This window comes from Triticum aestivum, chromosome 5D (assembly GCF_018294505.1).
Source record: "Triticum aestivum cultivar Chinese Spring chromosome 5D, IWGSC CS RefSeq v2.1, whole genome shotgun sequence".
Lineage (NCBI taxonomy): Eukaryota > Viridiplantae > Streptophyta > Magnoliopsida > Poales > Poaceae > Triticum > Triticum aestivum.
This window is the reverse complement of record NC_057808.1, coordinates 321,625,553-321,632,851: the sequence shown is the minus strand read 5'-3', so window position 1 is coordinate 321,632,851 and position 7,299 is coordinate 321,625,553.

Here is a 7,299-nt window from a genome sequence, read left to right as displayed (position 1 = left end):
TCCGAGGAGGTGGCCGTGAACGGGATAACGCCGGCGAGAAATTACGGCGAGGCAGAGGTTGGGCAGGGGGTTAGGTGGCTAGGCATCATCGTGGTGGATCACTGGCACCGTTTCTCTGCTCAAACCTCGGTCGGGCTTGCGTAATACACTGGCCCTCGACGGAACGGCCGTACGGGCACGACGGCGGCAGGGAGCGCGCTCCGCGCCTTCCAGTTCACGACGACGGCCCTGCAGCGTGCACAGGTGAGTGGACGGCCACGCGGTGGCCTCTGGTGGCTTGGGCGGCGTTGGACGGCGCCGTCCAATGCTGCGCCTCTCTGGCAGCCGCAATGGGCGCTGCTGCTGCCACTCACGGGGAGGCGCACCTCTGCCAGCTTGTCGCCGACGCCCGCAAGTGTCCAAGCGATCGTGCGGCGCAGGGATAAGAAAGAAGGAACAGGGAGCAAGGCGCCACCACGGCTACTGGCGAGATCGAGGTAGGTTTCTTAATAAAACGACGGCGGCTCTGAAACTGTATCTCTGAACACTGAACTTTGACAGTAACAGTGCACGCCAGGTGTTCGACGATATGATTTGGCATGAGGAAAATATTTCTGGAGCTGGGACTTGGTGAGGTGACCTCTCGATGCATCCAGAGGCTGCCTGAATTTTCTCAGACTTTTAGGAGGAGAAAACAAATGAATTTCATCAAATTTGACAAATATGGTCCAAACTTGCAGCAAGCACAATTTGAAAATTTTGAACTGGAGACCAGTGGATCTTCATGGATCTTGGTTGAGGGCTCTAAGGACTAGCCAGGGAAATTTGCTTGGAGGCAAAACTCAAAGGAGAAATAGTAGTTCCTTTGTAAATCTTCAAGGATCAAAATAGAAGGCAGAAAAAGCTTTTGATAAGAAATAAATGGAAACAAAATCATGGGGGAGTTCAACTTGCTGGATTTGAAGTTTATCTTGACACCAAGAGGGGAGATGGCCTTTGGGAGGGGATTTCCACTTAGGTCATGGCCAAGAGGAGATTTTGGAAGGGGAAACGATCACTCCATAAGCCATAGGGCTATTTTAAAAAGAAAAGATTTTCAAAAACTTTTCCAATGAAGAACATTGGTGTTGAGTCAACACAAGATGAGAAACCTCCAAGACCAAAGATCAAGTCTTGGATGAAACCAAGCAAAAATACTTGTCATAAAAATAAGGTTTTTGAGAAGGAGAGTCCTTTAGAAGAAAAATTTAAATAACCTCCCTCAAATCAAATAAAAGTTTGATAAAGCCAAATAAAATTTTTGGGTGTCACAACACCTACCCCCTTAGGAAAAATCTCGTCCCCGAGATTTCAGCTGATCCTCAAATAGATGTGGGTACTCTGCCTGAAGAAAATCCTCTCTTTCCCATGTTGCTTCATCCTCGGTGTGATTGCTCCACTGGACCTTGAAAAATTTAGTTGTTTTCTGACGGGTTCTCCTTTCAGACTCTTCCAATATTTTTACTGGTCGCTCTCTGTAGGTGAGGTCTGGCTGCACGTCAATGCCCTCATGAGATACGTGCTTTTCCGGGTTGCTCACACATTTCCTCAACTGTGAGACGTGGAACACGTCGTGGACGTATGACAGCTCTTTGGGTAGGTCCAGCTGGTAGGCTACTGTGCCTCTTCGTGCAACTATACAGAAGGGTCCAATAAATCTTGGGGCTAGCTTCCCTTTAATTTTGAACCGTTGCAGGCCCCTCATAGGAGACACTCGTAGGTACACATATTCACCGGGTTCAAAGCTGACCTCACGATGTTTTCGATCGTAGTAGCTCTTTTGTCGACTTTGAGCTGTCTTGAGTCGGTCCCTGATTTGTTTAACTTTCTCCTCGGCTTCCTTGAGCATGTCTGGGCCGAAGATACGACTGTCACCTGTTTCTGAACAGTTTAATGGGGTACGACATCTCCGTCCGTACAATGCTTCAAAAGGTGCCATTTGTAAGCTGGCTTGGTAACTGTTGTTGTATGCGAACTCGGCATATGGCAAACTTTCTTCCCAACTGGATCCATAGGTGAGAACATAGGCTCTCAGCATGTCTTCTAGGATTTGGTTCACGCGTTCCGTTTGTCCATCAGTCTGGGGGTGGTACGCTGTACTGAATGCTAGTTGCGTGCCCAGAGCTTGTTGTAAGTGATCCCAAAATTTAGAGACAAATTGAGTGCCTCGGTCGGATATTATAGTCTTTGGGACTCCATGCAGACAAACTATACGGGAGAGATAAAGCTTAGCAAGCCTCTGAGTGGAGTAGGTCGTCTTCACGGGAATGAAATGTGCTACCTTGGTTAGCCTATCTGTGATGGCCCATATGGCATCATTTCCGTGTTGTGATCGAGGTAGTCCGACGATAAAATCCATCCCAATTTCGTCCCATTTCCACTCAGGTATCCTGTTGGGCTGTAGCAGCCCTGCTGGTTTTTTATGCTCAGCTTTAATGCGCTGACACGAATCACAACAAGCAATGAATGTGGCTATATCCCTTTTCATACCGTGCCACCAAAATCTTTCCTGAATGTCTTTGTACATCTTGGTTCCTCCAGGGTGGATTGAATATGGGGCAGTGTGGCTTTCGGTTAGGATTTGCTGTTTAAGGTCCTCAATGTTTGGTACGCAAAGTCTGTCCCCGTACCATAATACTCCCTCATTGTCTGTGACGAACTCTGAAACCTTGCCAAGGCTCATTTTTCTCTTTATACCTTCGATGCTAGGATGTCCATGCTGAGCCTTCTTAATTTGTTCCATTAGGGTGGGATGTATCTCCAGATTTGATACGTTGCCCTCAGGGACTATCACCATGTTGAGTTTAACGAACTCCTGCTGAAACTTAGGCCTCAAGCTCTGTGGACTGTCGTTGCCCGAGCTGGGGTTTCGACTAAGAGCATCTGCCACTACATTTGCTTTCCCTGGATGGTAGTGAATGCCGACATCATAGTCCTTGACTAATTCCAACCAGCGTCGTTGTCGTAAATTGAGCTCTGGCTGCGTGAAAATATATTTAAGGCTTTTATGGTCCGTATATATTTCACAACGATTTCCCAGCAAAAAGTGTCTCCACTCTTTGAGTGCATGGATGACTGCTGCTAGCTCCAAGTCATGAGTAGGATAATTTTCTTCATGTTTCCGTAGTTGCCTGGAAGCATATGCGACAACTTTGCCGTCCTGCATCAATACGCACCCGAGGCCCTTCCGGGATGCGTCACAATACACTTCAAAACTTTGGTGTATGTCTGGCACAACCAAAACCGGTGCTGTTGTTAATTTCTTTTTGAGTTCTTGGAAGCTTTTCTCGCACGCTTCAGTCCATACAAATTTCTTATCTTTCTTGAGCAACTGTGTCATTGGTTTTGCCACAGTGGAGAATCCTTCAATAAACCTTCGGTAATATCCAGCCATTCCTAGGAAACTTCGTACGTCTGTTACGTTGGCTGGTGGTTTCCAGTCAAGTATGGCTTTGACTTTTTCTGGGTCTACGGCAATGCCTTCTTGGGTCAATATATGGCCTAGAAAACCAACTTGTCTTAGCCAAAATTCACATTTGCTGAATTTGGCGTACAGTTGATGTTTTCTTAATTCTCCCAATACAATCCTGAGATGTTCAACATGTTCTTCTGGTGTTTTTGAGTATACCAGAATATCATCAATGAACACCACAACAAATTTGTCCATAAATTTCATAAACACTTTGTTCATGAGGTGGACGAAATATGCGGGGGCGTTCGTTAGTCCAAACGGCATCACTGTGAACTCATATAATCTGTATCTGGAGGTGAATGCTGTCTTAGGGATATCTTCTGTCCGTACTTTTAATTGATGATATCCCGATCTTAAATCAATTTTTGAGAACACCTTGGCTTGTGCGAGCTGGTCAAATAAATCATTTATCCGTGGCATCGGATATTTGTTTTTGATGGTGACCATGTTGAGAGCTCGGTAGTCTATACACAATCTCAGTGTCCCATCCTTTTTCTTGGCGAATAATACTGGTGAACCCCAAGGTGAGGAGCTGGCTCGTATAAATCCTTTGTCCAGTAATACTTTTATTTGCTTCTTCAATTCTACCAACTCGGAGGGGGCCATTCTATAAGGTTTCTTATAAATGGGGGTGGTGCCAGGTGCTAGTTCAATGCTGAACTCTATCTCTCGGTCTGGTGGCATGCCTGGTAGTTCTTCAGGAAATACGTCGGGAAACTCGCACACCACTGGAACTTTTCTCAATTCTGAAATGTCCACCTTGTTCAACTTTGGTTGCCGTGACCGAGGTCTCTCTTGAGCTGTAACTTTTATTGTCTTGCCGTGATGGTGAGTGAGGATTACAGTCCGATTGAAGCAGTCAATAAATCCCTTGTTGGTGGTTAACCAGTCCATTCCTAGGATAACATCCAGTCCTTTATTTTCCAACACGATGAGATTTGCCTGAAACTTTAGTCCTTCAAACTCAATAATCACTCCTTGGCAGTAACTCTGAGTGATCTGCTTATTCCCGGGGGACTTGATGATCATAGACTTTTCCAACGGAAGTATCAGAAAACCATGTTGCAAAACAAAACTCTTCGAAATGAACGAGTGAGAAGCTCCAGAATCAAACAAAACCGTGGCAGGTATTGTGTTGACAGGGAACGTACCGAGCACGATATCTGGGGCATTCTGTGCTTCTTCCTTGGTCACATGGTTCAGGTGACCCTTCTTGTGACTGTTGTTGGGATTGAAATTGTTACGCCTGGGGGCTGGATTAATTCCACCATTGTTCGGCTTGGGTGCCGAGTTCCTTGGTTTTGGGCACTGTTTGGCATAGTGCCCTTCCTCTCCACAAGCATAGCAAGTGACACCTGGACGGTATGTAAAGTCCTTGTCCCTTGAATGGAAATGTTTGGTTGGCCTTAGAGCAGTGGTCGTGGACTTTCTCGCTTCATTCCTCTGAATATCAGTCTTGCTCCGGTTGCTGCGAGCATGTACCGTCTTGTCCCTTTTCCGCTTGCGAATATCCTCCAGGCTGCGGCGCTCATTCTCCAATGTAATAGCCTTGTCAACCAGAGTTTTGAAATCAGGAAAAGTGTGTACGACCAGTTGGCATTTTAGTGCTGGCGCCAGGCCGTCCAAATTTTTTTCCATCCTTTTATTCTCAGTCATATGCTCATCGTAGGCATAACGAGATAGTTGAGTAAACTGACTGTTGTATTCCGTCACTGTCATGCCTCTCTGCTTGAGGTCATCAAACTCCCTTTTCTTGATCTTTATAATGCTCCTGGGGATGTGTGCCCCACGAAAACCTTCCTTAAACTCTTCCCAGGTGATGTTATGTTCACTGGGGTGCATGTGTAGGAAATTTTCCCACCATGCGGCAGCTGCTCCAGTGAGGTAGTGAGGTGCATAAAGCACCTTCTCATGATCTGAACATTGAGCAATAATCAACTTTCTTTCAATGTCTCGAAGCCAATCACCGGCTTCAAGCGGCCTATCAGTGTGAGCGAACATTGGAGGACGTGTCTTCTGTAGTTCAGACAACTTGGAGTGCGGTTGGTATGGCTCACGGTGATTTCCCATATTGATGACGTGATTCATCATTTCTTGGTGTTGTTGTTGGCTTTGTTCGAAAAGGCGGCATACTTGAGATAAGGCTGCCTCGCTGTCCTGTTGACTAGACTGCCCCTGTGTGAAGTTGTTGCTTGTCTGGGTTCCATAAACTTCTTCCGGTGGATTTGGCATGGAACGAGTCCACGGACGAGACATTTTCCACTCTGGGGTATTATTTTGCAAAACTCATGAGAAGAACTATGTGGCACAAGGAAAATTTTGCAAAGGCAAAAATTTAAAAGACCTCAAAAATTTTCAAGAAAATATTTGATTGCGCACGGAGAAGGACTGCTCTGTACATATCTTACACGCGATACGTAATTATACAATACAGCACTCAGGATGTGCGTACACATTCCTGACATGTTATTTAGGCTAGTGCACTTCTCCGAGTCCTACATGATGCGCACACAAACTACTTCTCTCCAAACATATGTACATATAAACATATCATACAAGCGGGTACAACACACAGCTGCTAGGCGCACTCAGTCGGAGATGGTGAAGATTTCCTTATGCCTGCCGAGGGTAAGACCCGGCGGCGCAGGAGACTCAACCTCCACCTCCTCCCTAATAGGCTCCAGGCGCGTAGCACTGCGTTGAGGAGATGGTGCGGGTGCGGTCAGCGGTGCAGCTCTGACTGGAGTTGGAGCAATGACCTGGTCGAACTCCTCAGTGGTAGGCAGACGGCGAGCGGTGGCCAAAATGGCAGGTGAATAGGATGCTGAGGACGAGACGAAAGTCAGTGGCGGTGCCATGTGGAGAAGCTCCCTCCTGTTGGCAGAACAGCCCCGAACTAAGTCCATACGGGCAGCCACAAGATCGTCCACGAGGTTGTCGAAAGCTGCCTCCAGAGCTTTGAGATACTCAACAAGCATCTCGATAGCTTCATCCCTCTCTCCCCTATGGCAGGCGAATGCATAGTGACAAGTATGTGGCACATGGCATGGGAGGTAGCGGTAGCGACGAGTCTTCATCGTAGGAAGAACATCCCGAAGACGAGCTATCGCCTCACGGGCGACCATCTGCATGGCATGCCTCTCCGTAGGCATGGCCCTTCCCACAAAATGGAAGTGGCGAGACGCAGAACGTCCTCCCTTGAATTGCACCACGGCCTGGTGCATAGACACGTCATCGCTGAGCTTGTGCTGGTAAAGCGTGAACTCTGGACGAGTCGCTGGCCCGATCGTGAGCTTGGTGATGGAGACGAGAAGTTTGACAAACCCCTCGGGCACATTAGTGAACACCCGAGTCTCGCAGTCGCTGCCAGCCATCTACAAAAGTAGGCAAAAATTCTGAGTAGTCAAATCATAAATTTATGATGACCAACAGAACATAGCTACATTTGCAAAATGCTGAAAAAGCACTAAAAACGCTAATAACCGATTAGCGATCGCACCTAGTGGCTTCCTACAGTCAGCCTGGCTCTGATACCAAGCTTGTCACGACCAGCTTTCCAATAAAACATTTATTGAGAAACCGATCCCATTTACGGACCAGTAGAGAAGAATCCTTCTCACTGGTAGACAATTTCTTGATTACAGAAGTATCCAGGAGTACTAAATATAATACCAGGTTGAGTGAAGACTGCTCAACAATTTATTACAAGCACGCCGATATTAAACATAAAGGCGGATATGACACAAAGGGTATGGTGGCATAACTACTGACTCGTAATAAAAGTGGGGGGAATATGTCACAGTGAAGTG